The 20,908-nt window shown below is 41.9% G+C and overlaps 3 long non-coding RNA genes across 3 annotated transcripts; all 3 read left to right on the top strand.

Moving 5' to 3' along the window:
* Positions 1-6,243: 6,243 nt before the first annotated feature.
* On the top strand, positions 6,244-6,634 carry LOC129046977 (uncharacterized). Its single transcript, XR_008508899.1, has 3 exons — positions 6,244-6,283; positions 6,362-6,403; positions 6,484-6,634. It is a non-coding gene; the product is annotated as an uncharacterized LOC129046977 (long non-coding RNA).
* A 1,323-nt stretch (positions 6,635-7,957) lies between these two features.
* LOC129046978 (uncharacterized) lies at positions 7,958-8,272 on the top strand. Its single transcript, XR_008508900.1, has 3 exons — positions 7,958-7,997; positions 8,076-8,117; positions 8,198-8,272. It is a non-coding gene; the product is annotated as an uncharacterized LOC129046978 (long non-coding RNA).
* A 4,191-nt stretch (positions 8,273-12,463) lies between these two features.
* Positions 12,464-14,478, top strand: LOC129046976 (uncharacterized). Its single transcript, XR_008508898.1, has 2 exons — positions 12,464-13,434; positions 14,047-14,478. It is a non-coding gene; the product is annotated as an uncharacterized LOC129046976 (long non-coding RNA).
* Positions 14,479-20,908: the final 6,430 nt, after the last annotated feature.

Raw genomic sequence — 20,908 nt, 5'->3', positions numbered from 1 at the left:
AATAGTAATAAAATGGTTATAAAAATAGTCATACAATTAGAGTAATAATAATTTGGACAATTTGAATTAGGACAATATGAGACAACAAAAACAAAGAGTTACGGACGTCCGGGTACCTTTTTCTGGGCAGCACGAGCCTGAAAAAGGACCCCCGTTAACAAAGGATTAACCCTTAAAAGCAATAGCCTGTTGCAGAGTCATACACTTCATACATGGTGCATAAATTCCATTCAAACACAGGATTCTGTCTGCTCATCATCCACTTCTTCCTTCTAATCCTAACAGCGCCTTGGAGGTAGGAAGAAGTTTGTTTCTTCTGATAAGAGGGCAATATATATAAATTCTTTTTCTCTGAAAGATCCAGGTGTCCTGTGGCCGCTATCTCGCTGCAAGTCCTTTCTTTAAAAAAAGTATCTTACATAGCATCGTTTCTATTTTAACAGTTTTTATAACCTAAAACTGTATTTAACACACTACTTAAGAGAATTAATACAGCATTCCTTTCTAACACAACACATATAATATTCATTTTAATATTTCAAAAAAGCCAATATAAAATACCTGCATTTGTCACAATCCCCACTCTTATTCTTTGTAAATCCTTTGGCTTGAGCAATATTTCTTATCTACTTGCATCTTCTGGACTATGCGGGCAAAATAAAACAGGGGATTACACAAGGAAGAAATATAAAAATAGTTGCAACACATAAAATGAAAGATCTTAATTTCTTCTAATACATTACCCTACCAGCTAGGTTTTAACATTGTTTTCTAATTTTTGGACCGGTACCTCGGTTATTATATGCATATATATTTTTTTCTTCTTTGATTTCTTTTGCTTTTTCTAGAATGACTTTTCTGTGCTCATCAATTTTCAACAATTTGATATATTAAACTTTCCACAAACACCCCCTTCTTTGGCCAATAAATAGTGTAAAGCCAACCTATTCTGATACCCTACAGTTTTTGTTTGGCTTAGCTGACTTTATATTAACTCCAATGCCTGGGCAGCTCCATTTGCTATCATTTCTATAACTGCTTGGAGTCTTGTAATACGACTCAATAGATAATTTGGTGTCAATACAGAGTTAAGTTGCTGTGCTGGTTTTACCTTTTCGTTTATTATTTGTTTTTTTACCAAATCTCGAACCGTCCAGATTAAATGTAAAACAAATCCCTCTCTCTCCTTTTGGACCTTCAATTCCAAATCTATTACCACTTTTTCCTAAGTTTCTTGTAATCCAATAATTTACTCCATTTTGCCTACAGGTTCTTAATTTGGATGGGTTATAACAGTGGCTGTTGACATAGGTGTGTGTAATAAAAGAGGAACTTTGGTTTCTTTCCACGTGATGCTTTCTGCAGCATTTGTGACACGATCTTGCTGGTATCCCAAAAGGGAAAAGAGAACAAATGAGTGCCAGAAACAGGAATAACAGAGGTCCAGTATGCCTTATACTCCCACCTCCCAGGCCTGTGAGGTTGCAACCCACAGCAGGCGTATTTGATCTTCTCGGTGGCAAAAAACAGAGGCCAATCTGGTCGTGCCCTCTATTTCCTTGTCACTTTCTCTTAAATAATTTCCAGGCAAATTGGTTTGGACACCCTTTAGCTGTGGACTCTTACCGTTCTTCAGGTATCTCTCATTCACCAGGCACTAGTAATTCCCATCCACAAAACTAAGTTATTACTTTAACACTTTTTGCAATAAGAGCATAAATGTTGTGAACTACAATACTAATTATTCTCACAATTCAAGCATTTACTTATAACCCAGCTAGCATGTCCAGTCTTGGAATGAATCAAATAAAGTTTACTGATGGAAATGGTAATTCCCCTTCTCCCCTGTACAATTCTCAGGCTACGGTCAGAACACAAAAACAGTCTTGATCCTTCTATCTGGAGTATTCCTCCCCTAAGGAGATGTTTTATTCAGGCAAGACCAGAATAAAACCAGGCAGTGTTTGAAATCAGTGGTACAAGCGTTGTCTTAATTCTTAATTCTGTGTTGTTCTTTGTACATTTCTTGGATCATTTGCCTTTTTTGAAACTATTACCACTCAGTCCCCTTTGAGAAAACGCCAAGGGAAGAGCCCTTTTGCCAAGGGGCAGCATCTGAGCAGGCCAGGCAGCATGTGGGGTTCCAGGAGAGGGCTTTCAACTTTCCCCTTTTACTGTGCCAGTCCCTCCCCAGAGCCCCCAGACCCTCCACAGCACTCCCAGAAAGGAGAGGGGTTATTAGGAGAAAAAGGGTTTAGAAAAAAGGGAAAAAGCTTCCTTTTCCTTTATTTTTTGTGTTTAAACTGGGAGGGACTCTGCTTCCCCTGCAATTTTAGTGGTCTCAGTTGAAAGAATCCCTGCCTTTTCTATGCTGTTAGGGGTGTTAATTGACAGGGAGTCCTCATTTTCGATTATTCCCCAGTTTAAGTAGAAGGGGAAAACCTTGACAATGTTTCTTATGGGTTTGAATTAAGGGTAGCCGCCCCCTTTTTGTTGTCCTGAGGCCTAAATTGAGGGAGAAGCCCAGCTATCCCTCCATAAGAATTTGAACTGAGGGAAAAATCCCTCTTTTTTCATCACTGGAGAGATTTAAAGAGAGAAGAAAACCCTTCTTTTCCCAATAATTAAGGAGAGTAAATTAAAGGGCAGAAGCTATTTATTTGCCATTGTATTATTTTCAGTAGAGGTAACTGCCCCATTTCCTCTTTTTAAGGGGTTCACTGGAAGGAAGCTCTGCTTTTTTCAGCATTTTAAGGGTTTAAAACTACATTTCAGGGCCCTTCTTTCTGTGCCATAGACCAAGTATCTCAGAGCAGGGTGAGCCTGGCATGCACTTAACCCTTACACTGCCTGGGAAGCTTTTATTTTTCTTATTTTTACTTATAATGTAGGTAGGCCTAATTAGAGGTCCCAAGGAGACTTAGACGATTCATATCATAAGCATTCTTCTCCACCGGGCTCAGTCACACATGAAGTACTACTTAATAGCCACTAAGGAATAATTATGTAAGGTCACAGCAAATTAGCCAATTTATCTAGTTATGCTGCCTAAACCGAAAGTTTTATTTCTTACCAGTTTCCTGCCCATTTACTCCAAGTAGTTGTTGCAAAAAACAAAGCACTGTTATTTTTCAGAAGAGTTTTCTTCTATAACAAGCCCTTTGCTCCCCTTGAATTTGAGTCAGAGGAGCCAAACAGCTGCAACTGCTCTGAGGGCTTTCATACCAGGTGGGATTCACCCCCCTCCCTTTTCCTGGGTGCCATGGGAACGAGAGGCGGGCACCATCAGGGGTATATTAACCCCAGCCTTTGCTCAGGGCCTTCATTCCCTCTCTGGGATGTGCTGGGATCAGAGCTCTCCTCTCATTTCACTCTCATTTCAGGTAAGAGGCTCTTTCAGCTTATCTCAGCTTGTTTTCAGTAGGTGTTTCTGGGCATCTAAAGCAACAGAGGCTTTGAAGATACTGTGAAGAAAACAGCATAGAATACAGGGAGTATTTAAGTTCACAGTTTTGGGTTTTGTGTTTAGGGGTGGTAAAGTGCATTTGTAATTTCCTGTTTTGTTCTTATTTTGTTTTGTATTTTTTTTAGGAAGAGCACAGCTTCCAGAGGCTCCGGGTTGTGTTAACTACAATGCTTTTTTCAGCAGATTCATCATGTCACAAGAGGAATCTGGGAATCTGCCCAGTGTCCAAGATGATGTTTGAGATTGAGGCTTCAGGTGAGTTGAGGATTGTGACTAGGAGAGGGAGGGTGAGCGGGTATCCGGTTAGGAGTTATTGTTGGGGGGGTGGTTTTGAAGGCAGCAGGGTGAGAAAGGGTGTTTATTTGAGCCCCCCACCCCAGGCCTTTTAGAAGCCGAGCAGAGGCATTCACGTGTCTTACAGCACACAAGGTCACCCACTGCACTCACAGGAATGCCATTTAACTTTGCCTTTCTCTAACCCAGGTGTCACTCACAATAACGGCCGCAGCCTTGGAATCAGGATGAAGCTGAAGCCTGAAGGAGCCAGGCACACTCAGGAGAGGGCAAGTAGCTGACTCGCTGGGATTTGGCCCACATAACTCTGTACTCATACTTTGGTTTTGGTTTTCTTTATTGTAGCTGACCGAGAGGCTAACAGGCCATCACGGGGCCCTCCGAGGCAGACTCATTTCAGGTGCCATGTGGATCCTCATCACGGATCATCCAAAAGATAAGTCAGGGCCACGGCCTGGAGATGGGACAATGGGAGAGCAGCGGGTTGGGAGTTCCTGGGACAGATTTAAAAATTAGCAGAGGGAAAAGCAATCTCCTCCAAGGGGCCTCTTAGGAGAGCTAGAGGGAGAGGCTCTAATTTTGACGGCAGCTTTCAGGCGGGCAGTGCAGAGCAGTTCCGGTCCACGTCGTGTTGTCCAGTGTACCGTGTTACCTAGTGTGTCTTTGGGGTCCCTTTTGCCTTTTCCCCTCGAGACCCTCACCACAAGCATAACGTGTCGTGTTTGTCGTCCCCCTGTTTGTCACGTTCCGTGTCACGGGTGTCCGCACATATTTGTGCCGGAGCCGCTCTGCCCTGCCCTGCCGCATAGCCTGCTGCAACAGGACAAGTCCCAGGAAGTTGCAGTTTGTGGGGTGTTGCCAGACTCTAGATGATATTCCTAGATAGACAGAAGATGTTTGGAGCTGTGAAGTTATCCTGCAGCCCTTTGACTTTTGTCCTCGCTTTCTTTCAGACGCAGAAGGATAAAATCCAGGGCAAAATCCATCCACCCATCCCGAGTGAGGCGGTTCCCCCGGGCAGGTCAGTCACCATTTGTCTCTGCAGGGAGAGTGTAAAGTGTGACTCTGTTACAGCTCTGTTCTTTTTCTTTTTAGGAAGTAAAGCTGGATATTGGCAGTCAAGGTGAGGTGGGCAAGGTGAGCATTGAGTAGGGTACAGAAGCAGTTGTTAATGCTCCAGTCTCGCTTTCCAGTGCAACTCTAAGCATCCGTTCCTGTTTCTGCACTTTAGGCAATCCACTCGGAGTACGCCGAGCCCCAGTCACCGACCGGCCGACACGCCGGGCGCGCCGCTCTCCCGAGCCCTGCGGAAGAATCACGGGACTCGGCGATGGAGCTGAGCGTTCTTAGGAGCACGGTGAGTAGCAGACTTGTGGGGTTTTGGCTGAGGGGCTGCCAAGATCAGGCACTGATGTTTGGTTTTCTTTAATACAGCTGTCTGAGAGACACCAGCCCGGTGCCAGCAGGACCTTCCCGGCTGACGAGGTGGCCTTTCTTCGCACCTGAGACCGGCATCCCCAGATGTGCGAGAGATAAGTAGAGGGCCATGACCCACAGAGGGGATGAAAGCGGGGGGCTGGTTTGGGAATTACTGGGAGGGGTTTTTGAGTCCCCTTTGGAGATGGGGGGGTGTCCATGAAGCAGCCCCTTAGGCCCCATAAAAGCAAAGCCTGGCTTTGGATCACAGTGCTGAGGTGCGCAGGGCAGAGCAGTCCTGGTGTGTATCGTGTCACTTGTCTTTTGTGTATTATGTGTGTTTGGATATGTCATGTCCTTTACCTTAGGTCTTGGAGGGGCCTGTCAGAAACCCTGGCATCATTGTTAGCATCTGCGATCTCTGCATTTCTCGGCCTGGCACCCAGGCCATGGAACTTTGGACTCAGGAGCTCAGACAGGCATCAGACTCTCTTGTCTCTTTAGAAGCATCCGGTCAGATGTCTTTTCAGGTCTTGTTCTGAGCTGTATGGGCAGCTGTGCCCGCCAGGATCCATTATGGCGGACTAGGACTTGTGAGAAGGTGAGGGCAGGTAGAGGCTTCTGGCTGTAGGATTCTCGGGCATCCATCTTTGCAGTTTTTGGAATAAATCATTCGGTTAGCATCTTCTTCCTCCAGGTTTCTCTGAGCCTCGTCAGCTCGCCATCCATCTTACCTCAGTCATCTAATTTTCTGTCCTTGTGCTCCTTGCAGTCATGGTTCTTGTCTCGAGATTTCTGTCTGTGTTGTGTCCCCATTGTCTGTCACGTCCTGTCTGTCCCGTGTCACGGGTGTGTGCACACATTTGTGCCGGAGCTGCTCTGCCCTGCCGCATAGCCTGGTGTAATAGGACAAGCCCTGGGGAGTTGAAATTTGTAATGTGGGGTGTAGTTGGACTCTAGATGCCATTCCTAGATTGACCTAAGGTGTTTGCAGGTTTTGAGTTATCCTGCAGGTGTTTGACATATGTTCTAACTCTCTTGCAGGTGCAGATGCATTGCATCCATGTCAGAGCCCCCCATCCTGGGTGAGGGGGTTCCCACAAGCAGGTCAGTCACCATTTGTCTGTGCAGGGGGAGTGTCAAGGGTGACCCTGTTACAGCTCTGTTTTTTGTCTTTCTTTTTAGGAAGTAAATCTGGATCCCAGCAGTCAAGTTCAGGAGAGCAAGGTGATCAGTAGCATTTCTTGTTGCTGAGCTCTCAATTCCTGGGGCAAGTCTAAGCTTCCATTCTCTTTTTTGTGCTTTAGGCAATCCACTTGGAGCCTGCCAAGCCCCCGTCACCAGCCGGCCGATGCACCGGGTTCCCTGCACGTGCGAGCCCTGTGGACGCATTACAGGATCTGGTGATGAAACCCTGAACTCTTCTATTTAAAGGCGTCACCAGGGTAGCCTTGGGCACCTGCCAAGGAGTTGCGGTGAGTCGGGGAAGTAGGGAGGAGGAGCGAGGGTCCGCTCAGGTTTCAGCAATGCCAAATCACCTCGTCTCCTTTTAACCCAGGCTTACCCCATGACCATGGCATCAGCCTCGGAGCGCGGCCGAAGGGTGCGGCCCCAGGAGCCGGGCATTCTTAGCAGAACGGTGAGTCGCAGAATTGTTGGGTTTTGGCCAGTGTGCTGCAGAGATCATGCATTGATATTTGCATTTCTTTCATGTAGCTGACTAAGAAACAAGAGGGAGTTGTTGAACAACAGTGCCAGCAGGAACTTCCCAGATGTTGAGGCTGCCTTCTGTTGCACCTGACACGGACCTGCATCCCCAGATGTCTGAGAGATAAGTAGAGGGCTACAACCCACAGTGGGGATGAAAGCAGGGCGCAGGGTAGGGACCCACCGGGAGGGATTTTTGAGTCTCCTTTGGAGATGGAGGTGTCCATGAAGCGGCCCCTTAGGCCCCATAAAAGCAAAGCCTGACTTTGGATCACAGTGCTGAGGTGAGCAGGGCAGAGCAGTCCCGGTGTGTATTGTGTCACTTGTCTTTTGTGTATTATGTGTGTTTGGATATGTCATGTCTTTTACCTTAGGCCTTGGAGGGGCCTGTCAGAAACCCTGGCATCATTGTTAGCATCTGTGATCTCTGCATTCCTCAGCCTGGCACCCAGGCCATAGAACTTTGGACTCAGGAGCTCAGACAGGCATCAGACTCTCTTGTCTCTTTAGAAGCATCCGGTCGGATGTCTTTTCAGGTCTTGTTCTGAGCTGTATGGACAGCTCTGCCCCGCCAGGATCCATTATGGCGGACTAGGACTTGTGAGAAGGTGAGGGCAGGTAGAGGCTTCTGGCTGTAGGATTCTCGGGCATCCATCTTTGCAGTTTTTGGAATAAATCATTCGGTTAGCATCTTCTTCCTCCAGGTTTCTCTGAGCCTCGTCAGCTCGCCATCCATCTTACCTCAGTCATCTAATTTTCTGTCCTTGTGCTCCTTGCAGTCATGGTTCTTGTCTCGAGATTTCTGTTCGTGTTGTGTCCCCGTTGTCTGTCACGTCCTGTCTGTCCCGTGTCACGGGTGTGTGCACACATTTGTGCCGGAGCTGCTCTGCCCTGCCGCATAGCCTGGTGTAATAGGACAAGTCCTGGGACGTTGAAATGTGTAATGTGGGGTGTAGTTGGACTCTAGATGCCATTCCTAGATTGACCTAAGGTGTTTGCAGGTTTTGAGTTATCCTGCAGGTGTTTGACATATGTTCTCACTTTCTTTCAGGTGCAGATGCATTGCATGCATGTCAGAGCCCCCCATCCTGGGTGAGGGGGTTCCCACAAGCAGGTCAGTCACCATTTGTTTCTGCAGGGGGAGTGTCAAGGGTGACCCTGTTACAGCTCTGTTTTTTGTCTTTCTTTTTAGGAAGTAAATCTGGATCCCAGCAGTCAAGTTCAGGAGAGCAAGGTGATCAGTAGCATTTCTTGTTGCTGAGCTCTCAATTCCTGGGGCAAGTCTAAGCTTCCATTCTCTTTTTTGTGCTTTAGGCAATCCACTTGGAGCCTGCCAAGCCCCCGTCACCAGCCGGCCGATGCACCGGGTTCCCTGCACGTGCGAGCCCTGTGGACGCATTACAGGATCTGGTGATGAAACCCTGAACTCTTCTATTTAAAGGCATCACCAGGGTCGCCTTGGGCACCTGCCAAGGAGTTGCGGTGAGTCGGGGAAGTAGGGAGGAGGAGCGAGGGTCCGCTCAGGTTTCAGCAATGCCAAATCACCTCGTCTCCTTTTAACCCAGGCTTACCCCATGACCATGGCATCAGCCTCGGAGCGCGGCCGAAGGGTGCGGCCCCAGGAGCCGGGCATTCTTAGCAGAACGGTGAGTCGCAGAATTGTTGGGTTTTGGCCAGTGTGCTGCAGAGATCATGCATTGATATTTGCATTTCTTTCATGTAGCTGACTAAGAAACAAGAGGGAGTTGTTGAACAACAGTGCCAGCAGGAACTTCCCAGATGTTGAGGCTGCCTTTTTTTGCAAATGACACGGACCTGCATCCCCAGATGTCTGAGAGATAAGTAGAGGGCTACAACCCAGAGAGGGGATGAAAGCGGGGCGCAGGGTAGGGACCCACCGGGAGGGATTTTTGAGTCTCCTTTGGAGATGGAGGTGTCCATGAAGCGGCCCCTTAGGCCCCATAAAAGCAAAGCCTGACTTTGGATCACAGTGCTGAGGTGAGCAGGGCAGAGCAGTCCCGGTGTGTATTGTGTCACTTGTCTTTTGTGTATTATGTGTGTTTGGATATGTCATGTCTTTTACCTTAGGCCTTGGAGGGGCCTGTCAGAAACCCTGGCATCATTGTTAGCATCTGTGATCTCTGCATTCCTCGGCCTGGCACCCAGGCCATAGAACTTTGGACTCAGGAGCTCAGACAGGCATCAGACTCTCTTGTCTCTTTAGAAGCATCCGGTCGGATGTCTTTTCTGGTCTTGTTCTGAGCTGTATGGGCAGCTGTGCCCGCCAGGATCCATTATGGCGGACTAGGACTTGTGAGAAGGTGAGGGCAGGTAGAGGCTTCTGGCCGTAGGATTCTCGGGCATCCATCTTTGCAGTTTTTGGAATAAATCATTCGGTTAGCATCTTCTTCCTCCAGGTTTCTCTGAGCCTCGTCAGCTCGCCATCCATCTTACCTCAGTCATCTAATTTTCTGTCCTTGTGCTCCTTGCAGTCATCCTTCTTGCCCAGAGATTTCTGTCCGTGTTGTGTCTCTGTTGTCTGTCACGTCCTGTCTGTCCCGTGTCACGGGTGTGTGCACACATTTGTGCCGGAGCTGCTCTGCCCTGCCGCATAGCCTGGTGTAATAGGACAAGTCCTGGGAGTTGAAATGTGTAATGTGGGGTGTAGTTGGACTCTAGATGCCATTCCTAGATTGACCTAAGGTGTTTGCAGGTTTTGAGTTATCCTGCAGGTGTTTGACATATGTTCTCACTTTCTTTCAGGTGCAGATGCATTGCATCCATGTCAGAGCCCCCCATCCTGGGTGACGGGGTTCCCACAAGCAGGTCAGTCACCATTTGTTTCTGCAGGGGGAGTGTTAAGTGTGGCCCTGTTACAGCTTTTTTTTTTTGTCTTTATTTTTAGGAAGTATAGCTGGATCCCAGAAATCAAGTTCAGGAGAGCAAGGTGATCAGTAGCATTTCTTGTTGCTGAGCTCTCAATTCCTGGGGCACGTCTCAGTCTCCATTCTCGTTTTTGTGCCTTAGGCCATCCGCTCGGAGCACGCCAAGCTCCCATCCCCAGCAGCCGATGGACCGGGTTTGCCGCTCTCGCCAGCCCTGAGTTCCGGGTCAGGAGCCGCCGAGGAGCTGCGGTGAGTCGGGGAAGTAGGGAGGAGGTGCGAGGGTCCCCTCAGGTTTCAGCCATGCCAAATCACCTCATCTCGTCTTAGCCCAGGCACCCCCTGTGACGACGGCCTCGGTCTCCGAGCGTGCCCGACGCGTGCGACCCGAGCAGCTGAGTGTTCTTAGGAGAATGGTGAGTAGCAGACTTGTGGGGTTTTGGTCGCGGGGCTGCCAACATTGGGCACTGATGTTTGGTTTTCTTTAATACAGCTGTCTAAGAGACACCAGCGCGGTGCCAGCAGGACCTTCCCGGCTGGCGAGGTGGCCTTTCTTCGCACCCGAGACCGGCATCCCCAGGAGTGCGAGAGATAAGTAGAGGGCCACGACCCACAGAGGGGATGAAAGCAGGGTGCTGGTTTGGGAATTACTGGGAGGGGTTTTTGAGTCTCCTTTGCAGATGGGGCTGTCCATGAAGCAGCCCCTTAGGCCCCATAAAAGCAAAGCCTGACTTTGGATCACAGTGCTGAGGTGAGCAGGGCAGAGCAGTCCTGGTGTGTATCGTGTCACTTGTCTTTTGTGTTTTATGTGTTGTTTGGATATGTCATGTCCTTTACCTTAGGTCGTTGAGGGGCCTGTCAGAAACCCTGGCATCATTGTTAGCATCTGTGATCTCTGCATTCCTCGGCCTGGCACCCAGGCCATAGAACTTTCGCCTCAGGAGCTCAGACAGGCATCAAACTCTCTTGTCTCTTTAGAAGCATCCAGTCAGATGTCTCTTCAGGTCTTGTTCTGAGCTGTATGGGCAGCTGTGCCCGCCAGGATCCATTATGGCGGACTAGGACTTGTGAGAAGGTGAGGGCAGGTAGAGGCTTCTGGCTGTAGGATTCTCGGGCATCCATCTTTGCAGTTCTTGGAATAAATCATTCGGTTAGCATCTTCTTCCTCCAGGTTTCTCTGAGCCTCATCAGCTCACCATCGGTCTCCCCTCGGTCATCTCCTTTTGCATTCTCTCAGTCCTCGCAGCCATTTTCCTTGCCAGGAGATTTCTGTCCGTGTCGTGTCCCCGTTGTCTGTCACGTCCTGTCTGTCCCGTGTCACGGGTGTCTGCACACACATTTGTGCCGGAGCTGCTCTGCCCTGCCGCATAGCCCGGTGCAACAGGAGAAGCCCCAGGGACTTGAAGTTTGTAATGTGGGGTGTAGTTGGACACAAGATATCTGGAGCTATTAAGTTACCCTGCAACAGTTTGACTTTTGTCCTGACTTTCTTTCAGATGCAGAAGGATAAAATCCAGGGCAGAGCCCCCCATCCCGGGTGTGGGAAGTGCCCCGAGCATGTGAGTCCATGTTTGTTTCTGCAGAGGAAGCATAAATGGTGGCCGTTACAGCATTGTTCGTTGTCTCTCTTTTTAGGAGGTCAAGGCCGAGAGCAGCAGTCAAGGCCGAGTGGGCAAGGTGAGCATTGAATAGCGTACAGAAGCAGTTGTTATTGCTGAGGTCTCAGTTTTGGTGCAGCTCTAAGCATCTCCTCTTGTTTTTTTATTTTAGGTGGTCCACTTGCCATCTCTCCTGGCCGAGCACGCCTATGCCAGGTGTGTGCAGCTTAAGGTATCGGTGTGGCATCCTTGTCAGATTAGGGAGGTTGTGTTTTCACAGTATCTCAGCATGCTTTTCCGATTTGTTTCTTTGCAGGTGCTGTCGCTGCCCTAGGCACGCCAAGGAACAGAGCAGGGCAGGTGAGTCGGCGTTTAGGCAGGCTGACTCCTAGGTGAGCGTTACACAGCAGCATGCTAAGCGTGTCCCTTTTCTCTTTGCAGGTATCTTCCGGGCACCCTCCGGAGCCAAATCAAGATTTGAGGTGAGCTGGGGCAGTGGTGCAGAGGAGTCCCGGGGATTACTGTTTTTGAGGGCAATAGTCAGGTTTTCTGTTTTGCCTTAGGTACCCTGAGGAGGCTCGTAGCCCAAGCTTGGAAACGGCAGCACCGAAGCACACACGGAGAGCATCTCAACGTCCACGTCTGACCGAGGATGGATTTTGTCCTCTCATCTTCCAAAAGCTAAGTGTCGGGGCCAGCGGTTGGGAGAAGGGGAATAGCCTTTACTATCACAGGAGGCAATCAGATGTCAGCTTAGTTGCGAGCTCTGTAGCGGGACGGGCTCTCTGGAAGTAAAGGGAGAGGGTTTCCCCTCAGCCTCGCCAGAGCCTTTGCCGGGCAGGGCAGTTCCGACCCATCTCCACATTCTCGGGAACTTTGCGTCGTCCGCCTCCCTCGGCCCGACGTCGTCACGGATCTTTCCCCTGAGGAGCTCGCCTTCACGTCCGGAGCTACGGCCACGGTCACCCGTCAGTCCGCTTCCTTCTCTAGGCTCGCCGCCCCTCTCGAGCATCCTCTTAAGTACTTTGGCACTAACTTATTTTAACGAGTTACATTTCATCATCACGTGCCATCGTCGTAGGGCTTCATTTCCTTTGGCATCATCAGCCTCTGGCTCACCTTGCACTAGGAATCTCGGGTCCCTACGGGGACAGTGCCAGGCAGTTGTCACTCGTCTCCGTGTTATGTCGTCCGTGTCCGTGTTATGTCATCCGTGTCCGTGTTATGTCGTCCGTGTCCATCGTCTTACGTGTCACAGGCCTTTGTTACGTCTCAACGCTTTATCGGCACTATTCCGTGCCACGTAGGCCATATTCTACTCACGTTCCTTTCCGGATATCCCTTATTCCGGCATCTTTACATTTTTACTCTTTGAGACAGGAATGTCTCAAAGGGACAAGATGTTCTCATCCATCTTCCTTTTCACTACCAGCTTTGGTAGTGCCTTTTTTTCCACGCCATTCTCTTGGACTTTCCGAGGGAGCGTCATACACCCTCCTCACGTGACTGCAGGAGTTCTATAGGTTCCATCTTCTCAAAGGGTACAGGGTTCAAGAATTAATCTTCCAGAGAGCTATCTCAAGTCCTGGCTTATACTGTATGTACTTACATTGTTTGTACCTATGCTGGTTTATACTGTATGTACTTATACTGTATGTACTTACATTGTGTGTACCTGTGTTGGCTTACACTGTATGTACTTACATTGTGTGTACCTATGCTGGCTTATATTGTATGGACTTACGCTCCATGCACACTTGCACTGTATGCGTCTGCTTTTATTGTGTGTACTCATGTTGTACCACTTATGGTCGGAGCTGCCCTGCCCTGGCATGTAGTCACAGTTAGGTAGCAGAGTTATAAAAACTTTACTGTTCATCTGTCTTTAGTGGGGTTTAGGGTAGAAAATTTATCGGTCAGAGCAGGGACAAGTCCTAGCTGTCAGCCACTCGTTGACCGCTTCCTGTCGTCTCACAGGTCCCTGAGGCTACTGATTTCCCCAGAATCTACCATTTGACGTCGAGGAGCGGCAGCCAGAAGAAGCGTGGAAGCACGTTCTTCAGCGTCTCGAGTAAGAGCCACAGGGAACGTTTAAATGGGAGGAGTGCGTGAGCGTGTGTGAGAGCACGTGTCTGTCTGTCGGCATCTGCTCGTCTCTGCGTGTGTGAGCGCATGCTGTGACTGGATTTAACCTTGTGTGTGTGACTTGCTTTTCAGGTTTTTCAACTCATTTGTAAATTTAGAGTTAAAAAATCCCCAGCCGGGTTAAGCCCCCCCACCCCCCCCCCCCCGGCTGTTTTTTTTTTTCTTTTTTTTTTCCCCCCGGCTGGGTTTTTTTTCCCGGGTCCCGGTCGGTCTGCAAGGTGACGTTCATCGCCAAAGTTTGGGCACAGACCCTCCAGGGACCGGGTATTTCTTCAGGCAGGAGGAATTTTTGGAGGCTCCAGGGAACCACGTTCCCGAGGCCCAATAATTGCTGGGGTGTAATTTAGCAGTTGTGATCAGAGGGATGGTGAGTTTGTGTGTCATTTGAAGGGGGTGTTAATGGTAGATGAGTGCTGTTTTTTGTGTGCTTTTGTTGTTTTGGGTGTCCTGTAACAATAAATCCACAAGTAATGAAAATAGAAAAAGGTTATAATCTTGTGTTAATGTGTGTGTTGTGTTGTATTGCTCTGTATTGCAGGGTGAGCACAGGGTGAACTCTCTCCTCCTTGCTGTGACACCTGGGCTGGCAGGGATGACACAGTGACCTCTGCCAGCCCATGCTGCCTGTGCCATCACCTGGCACTGACGTGTTTGATGAAAATCCTTTTGCTGGGTTTTTTCTCCTGAGAAGCCTCAGAACAGAAATGGAACCAATAACAATCTGGTGGCTGTGGAGTGTGGGCTGGAGATGGTTTAGCAACAGGGGCATCTTGGGTTGGTCTCCTGTGCATTGTTTCTACTTGATGACCAATCATGGTCCAGCGGTGTCGGGGCTGTGATCAGTCCCAGGTTTTTATTATTCATTCCTTTCCAGCTTTCTGATGTCTCCTTGCTCTTTTAGTGTAGTTCTAATATCTCATTTTCTTTTAATATAATAGAGATCATAAAATAATATTTCAGCCTTCTGAAAGGTGGAGTCAAGATTCTCATCTCCTCCCTTGTCCTGGAGGACCCTCAAACACCACCACAATCAGCGGCCGAGCGGGTTTGTGCGAGCCCCTCAGTAACCCTCGGCCGGTCCCGAGTTGGCAGACACCACGGGGCAGCCCCGACACGGCCAACAGCGGGGAGACACTGTGTGTGCCCCGAGGGTGCTGAGGGCACCTGGGCTGGGGGGAGACACTCTCTGTGCCCTGAGGGCACCTGGGCTGGGGGCAGACACTCTCTGTGCCCTGAGGGTACTGAGGGCACCTGGGCTGGTCGCCTTTGCAGCAGAAGAGACACCAGAGACAGCGGTAGAAGATAAAGGGCCGACTCTTAGCAGGGGTTAATCCAAGGTTTTATTAGGACCCCCATAGGAGCTCCTGCACCTCAGGGGGCTCCTGCCCAGAGCCCCGGGAGCTGTGCCAAGGTTACATTTAAAGGGAGGTGGAAACCGAAAGTAGATAACATCCTACCAACCATTAAGTGACCCTAAGGGATGGATGCTGGGGGATAGACATATAGGACAGCGTATGGGGCAAGGCTTGGGGGCTGACCCCGAGCCTCTGGCTAATCACTCGAGGACTTGGACTGAAACTTCTGCATGGGGGGGATGGGAGGCTGAGTGATTGACAGAGAGCCAGGGTGGGGGTTTGGGGATGATCTCATCCCGGGAGAGGGATAACACAGGTAAAGGGAGGGGGGTACAGTTTGGGATAAACCATTTGGGAAAAATTACTTCAAAGTATTACAAAGTATAAAAATGCACTACAGCAGGTTTGGGCAGCACCAAATAAAATGTAATAAAATGCTTTAAAAATAGAAAAATTAAAAAAAAAAAAACCAACAAAATTAATTAAAAATAAATAATAAAAAAACCCAAACTGTAAAGTGCTGTAAAGTGCTGTACAAGTTCCATAAAATGTAGTGCTGTAATGCAAGACCCTCAAACACCACCACAATCACCAGCTTAAATTGGTCTGGGCAGCACCAAATAAAATAAAATAAAAAGCTTTAAAAATAGAAAAATTAAAAAAAGAAATTAAATAAAAAACAAAATTAAAAAAAGAAATGCTTTAAAAATAGAAAAATTAGAAATAAAAAATAAAAAGAAAATTAAAAAAATAAAATGCTTTAAAAAGAGAAAAATTAAAAATAAAAATTAAATAAAAAAAAAAAATTTAAAAAATGCTTTAAAAATAGAAAAATTAAAAAAAAATAAAATAAAATAAATAAAATAAATGCTTTAAAAATAGAAAAATTAGAAATAAAAATTTAATACAAAACAAAATTAAAAAAATATAATAAATGCTTTAAAAACAGAAAAATTAAATATAAAAATTAAATAAAAAATTAATAAAATTAAAAGGTTTAAAAATAGAAAAATTAAAAATAGAAATAAAAAATTAAATTAAAAAATAAAAAAAAGGTTTCAAAATATAAAATTAAAACTAAAAATTTAATAAAAAATAAAATTAAACAATAAAAAAGCTTTGAAAATAGAAAAATTAAAAATAAAAACTAAATAAAAATAAAATTAAAAAAATAAATGCTTTAAAAATAAAAAAATTAAGAATAAAAATAAATAAAAAATAAAATGTAAAAATTCAAAAACTTTGAAATTAAAAAATTAAAAAAAAAATTAAATAAAAAACAAAATTAAAACATAAATGCTTTAAAAATACAAAAATTAAAAATAGAAAAATAAATAAAAAACAAAATAAAAAAAAAGCTTTAAAAATAGAAAACTTAAAAATAAAAAAATTAAGAATAAAAATAAAAAAAATAAAATTTAAAAATTCAAAAACTTTGAAAATAGAAAATTTAAAAAATAAAAATTAAATAAAAAACAAAATTAAAAAATAAATGCTTTAAAAATAGAAAAAATAAATATAAAAATTAGAAAAAAACCAAAATTAAAAAATAAATGCTTTAATAATACAAAAATTAAAAATAGAAAAATAAAAAACAAAATTAAAAAAATAAATGCTTTAAAAATAGAAAACTTAAAAATAAAAAAATTAAAAATAAAAGTAAAAAAATAAAAAGCTTTAAAAATAGAAAATTAAAAATAAACATTCAATAAAAAACAAGATTAAAAAATATAACTTCTTTAAAAATAATAAAATTAAATATAAAAATTAAATAAAAAATTAATAAAATAAAAAGCTTTTAAAACAGGAAAATTAAAAATAAAAACGAATTTAAAAAATTTTAAAAAGGCTTAAACAATAGAAAAATTAAAAATTAAATAAAAAAATTTACAAATCAAATAAATGCTTTTAAAATAGAAAAATAAACAATCAATAAAAAACAAAATTAAAAAATATAATAAATGCTTTAAAAATAAAAAAATGAAATATAAAAATTAAATAAAAAGTAAAAAAATAAAAAGTTTTAAAATAAGAAAAATTAAAAATAAAAAAAAAATTTAAAAAATAGTTTAAAAAGAGAAAAATTTAAAAAATTAAAAATAAAATTTAAAAAATAAAAACCTTTAATAATAGAAAAATTAAAAATAAATATAAATATTTAAAAATAAAATAAATGCTTTAAAAATAAAAAAAAATTTAAAAAATAAAAAGGTTTAAAAATAAAAATAAACAAAAAATAAAAATAAAAAAATACAAAGCCTTAAAAATAGAAAAATAAAAATTAAATAAAAAACAAAATTAAAAAAATAAATGCTTTAAAAAAAGAAAAATTAAATTTAAAAATTAAATTTAAAAATATTTTAAAAATAAAATGAAAAGCTTTAAAAATAGGAAAATTAAAAATAAAAACAAATTAAAAAATTAAAAAAATAAAATAAAAAGCTTTAAAAATAGAAAAATTAAAAAACCCCCAAAATTAATAAAATAAAATTAATTAAAAATACATGAAAAACAAAATAAAAATTCTAAAGTGCTGTAAAGTGCCGTAAAATTTCCATAAAACGTCGTAAAAGTGCCGTAAAGCGCGACTGTCGTAAAACTGTCGTAAAAGGTGCCGTAAAGCGCGACTGTCGTAAAACTGTCGTAAAGGTGCCGTAAAGCGCGACTGTCGTAAAAGGTGCCGTAAAGCGCGACTGTCGTAAAACTGTCGTAAAAGGTGCCGTAAAGCGCGACTGTCGTAAAAGGTGCCGTAAAGCGCGACTGTCGTAAAACTGTCGTAAAAGGTGTCGTAAAGCGCGACTGTCGTAAAACTGTCGTAAAAGGTGCCGTAAAGCGCGACTGTCGTAAAACTGTCGTAAAAGGTACCGTAAAGCGCGACTGTCGTAAAAGGTGCCGTAAAGCGTGACTGTCGTAAAAGGTGCCGTAAAGCGCGACTGCCGCAAAACTGTCGTAAAAGGTGCCGTAAAGCGCGACTGTCGTAAAACTGTCGTAAAAGGTGCCGTAAAGCGCGACTGTCGTAAAAGGTGCCGTAAAGCGCGACTGTCGTAAAACTGTCGCAAAAGGTGCCGTAAAGCGCGACTGTCGTAAAAGGTGCTTTTTTTCGACAGTCGCGCTGTACGACACGGCCTTTTATGGAACTTTTACAGTACTTTACAGCACTTTACGGATTTTATTTTGTTTTTTTAAATATTTTTAATTAATTCTATTTTTTAAATTTAATTTTTATTTATTATTTTTTAATTTTCCGATTTTTAAAGCTTTTTATATCTTTTCTTTAGTTTTACTTTTTCTATTTTAAAGCATTTATTTTATTTTTAAATTTTCCTTTTTATTTAATTTTTAGTTTTAATTTTTATATTTCTAAAGCATATTTTAAATTTTTTTATTTTTATTTTTTTCTTAATTTTTACTTTTGAGTTTTTGATTTTTAAAGCTTTTTTTATTATTTTTTATTCAATTTTATTTTTGATTTATCTATTTTTAAAGCTTTTTATTTTATTTTAAATTTTTTTTAATTAATATTTTTTTAAAGCATTTTTTTAAATTTATTTTTTATTTTTTAGTTTTCATTTTTTATTTATAAACTATTTATTTTATATTTTAAATTTTATTTTTTATTTCATATCTATTTTTGCTTTATCTATTTTTAAAGCATTTATTTTATTTTTTTTAGTTTTTATTTAATTTTTAGTTTTGATTTTTTTATTTTTAAAGCATTTATTTTATTTTTTACTTTTTATTTAATTTTTATTTTTGATTTTTCTATTTTTAAAGCTTTTTATGTTATTTTTTAATTTTATTTTTTATTTCATTTTTGTTTAATTTTTTTATTTTTAAAGCATTTATTTTATTTTTTTAATTTTATTTTTTATTTCATTTTTATTTTTTGCTTTTTCGATTTTTAAAGCTTTTTTTATTTTTTAGTTTTATTTTTATTTGATTTTTTGTTTTAATTTTTTTATTTTTAAATCATTTATTTATTTTTTAATTTTATTTTTTATTTCATTTTTATTTTTTGCTTTTTCGATTTTTAATGCTTTTAAAAAAATATTATTTATTTAATTTTTAGTTTTTATTTTTTTATTTTTAAAGCTTTTTTAATTTTTTATTTAATTTTTATTTTTGATCTTTCTATTTTTAAAGCTTTTTAAAATGTTTTTATTTAATTTTTTATTTCATTTTTAGTTTTAATTTTTTATTTTTGAACTACTTATTTTATTTTTCAAATATTATATTTTATTTCATTTTTATTTTTTGCTTTTTCTATTTTTAAAGCATTTATTTTTTTTTTACTTTTATTTTTTATTTAATTTTTAGTTTTGATTTTTTTATTTTTAAAGCATTTTTTAATGTTGTTTTAATTTAATTTTTATTTTTGATCTTTCTATTTTTAAAGCTTTTTAAATTTTTTTTTAATTTTCAGTTTTAATTTTTTTATTTTTAAACATTTATTTTATTTTTTAATTTTATTTTTTATTTCATTTTTAGTTTTAATTTTTTATTTTTGAACTATTTATTTTATTTTTATTTTTTTATTTCATTTTTATTTTTTGCTTTTTCTATTTTTAAAGCATTTATTTTATTTTTTTAATTTTCCTTTTTATTTAAATTTTAGTTTTGATTTTTTTATTTTTAAAACATTTTTTTATTATTTTTTATTTAATTTTTATTTTTGATCTTTCTATTTTTAAAGCATTTTTTCATTTTTAAACATTTATTTTATTTAATTTTATTTTTTAATTTTATTTTTTATTTATTTTTAGTTTTGATTTATTTTTAAAGCATTTATTTTTTTAATTTTATTTTTTATTTAATTTTTTGGTTTTGATTTTTTTATTTTTAAAGCATTTCTTTTATTTTTTTAATTTCATTTTTATTTCATTTTTAGTTTGAATTTTTCTATTTTTAAAGCATTTCTTTTATTTTTTAAATTTTTTTTTAATTTTTAGTTTTAATTTTTCTGTTTTTAAAGCTTTTTATTTTTTTAATTTGCTTTTTTTTTATTTTCCCATTTTTAAAGCATTTATTTTATTTTTTTTATTTAATTTTTATTTAATTTTTATTTTTAATTTCTCTATTTATAAAGCTTTTTATTTTATTTTATTTGGTGCTGCCCAGACCAACTCAAGCTGGTGATTGTGGTGGTGTTTGAGGGTCTTGCAGTTACCCCGATTAATAGGTAGAGATGATGTTTGGAGGCCACAGTGTTACAGGTAGGGGTTAAACAGTTTTTTAGGGTCTTTCAGGTGATTTTTCAGGGATTTTTAGGGATATTTTAGGGGTTTTTTTGCAGGAGTTGTTTAGGAATTCTCTGGAAATGTTTAGGATACCTATAGGGCTTTTTCAGGGCTTTAAAAATAATTTTTAGGGTGTTTTAATGACTGTCTTACGGGGCGCAACAGCCACCCAAGGCACCCCGTGCTGGCGCCGCGGCGCTCCAGCCCAGGCTCCCGTCAGCGCCGCCCGTGGTCGCTTCCCCTCTCCTGCCGCCGCCTCTGCATGGCGGGCCGAGCCGCGCCTTCCCCACCGTACCCTCCCGCTTCAGAGCTGCAGGATGGCGCGGCTCCGCCGCCTCCTGCAACCACGGACGTCCCGGCGTTCCCTTCCAGGGCCGCAGCCGCGGCCCTGTTCCCGTTCCCCCAGCTCCGCCGCCTCCCGCACCCCCCGGCCTGCCCACCGCCATGATGACTGCCCACGCCGCCCTAGTGACAGAACCCATGCATGCGCAGTCGCTACAAGCCCCGCACCAGCGATATCACTCCGCGCCGACTCATCAAACCACAGCGCTGCTTCCGGGATCAGCCGCACGCATGTGCAGTTCTATCTCCACGGCCCCGCCGCCACCCCCCACTGCGTTTGCCGCAGCTTTGGCACAGCCCGGTCCCGGTTCCGAGCCGCTGCGTGCCGCTGTCCAGCCACAGCCGGCATCCCTGTGCCCTGTCACACCACTTCTGCCGCCACTGTGTCTATACACGGCACCACAGCAGGCGAAAACTGCAGCGCCTTGCGTGTATCCTTCCGCGTCTCTCCCTCTGCCGGGCACCG

Source organism: Molothrus ater, chromosome 29, assembly GCF_012460135.2.
Source record: "Molothrus ater isolate BHLD 08-10-18 breed brown headed cowbird chromosome 29, BPBGC_Mater_1.1, whole genome shotgun sequence".
Lineage (NCBI taxonomy): Eukaryota > Metazoa > Chordata > Aves > Passeriformes > Icteridae > Molothrus > Molothrus ater.
The sequence above is the reverse complement of the archived record's forward strand: the minus strand, read 5'-3'. Positions and strand labels throughout refer to the sequence as shown.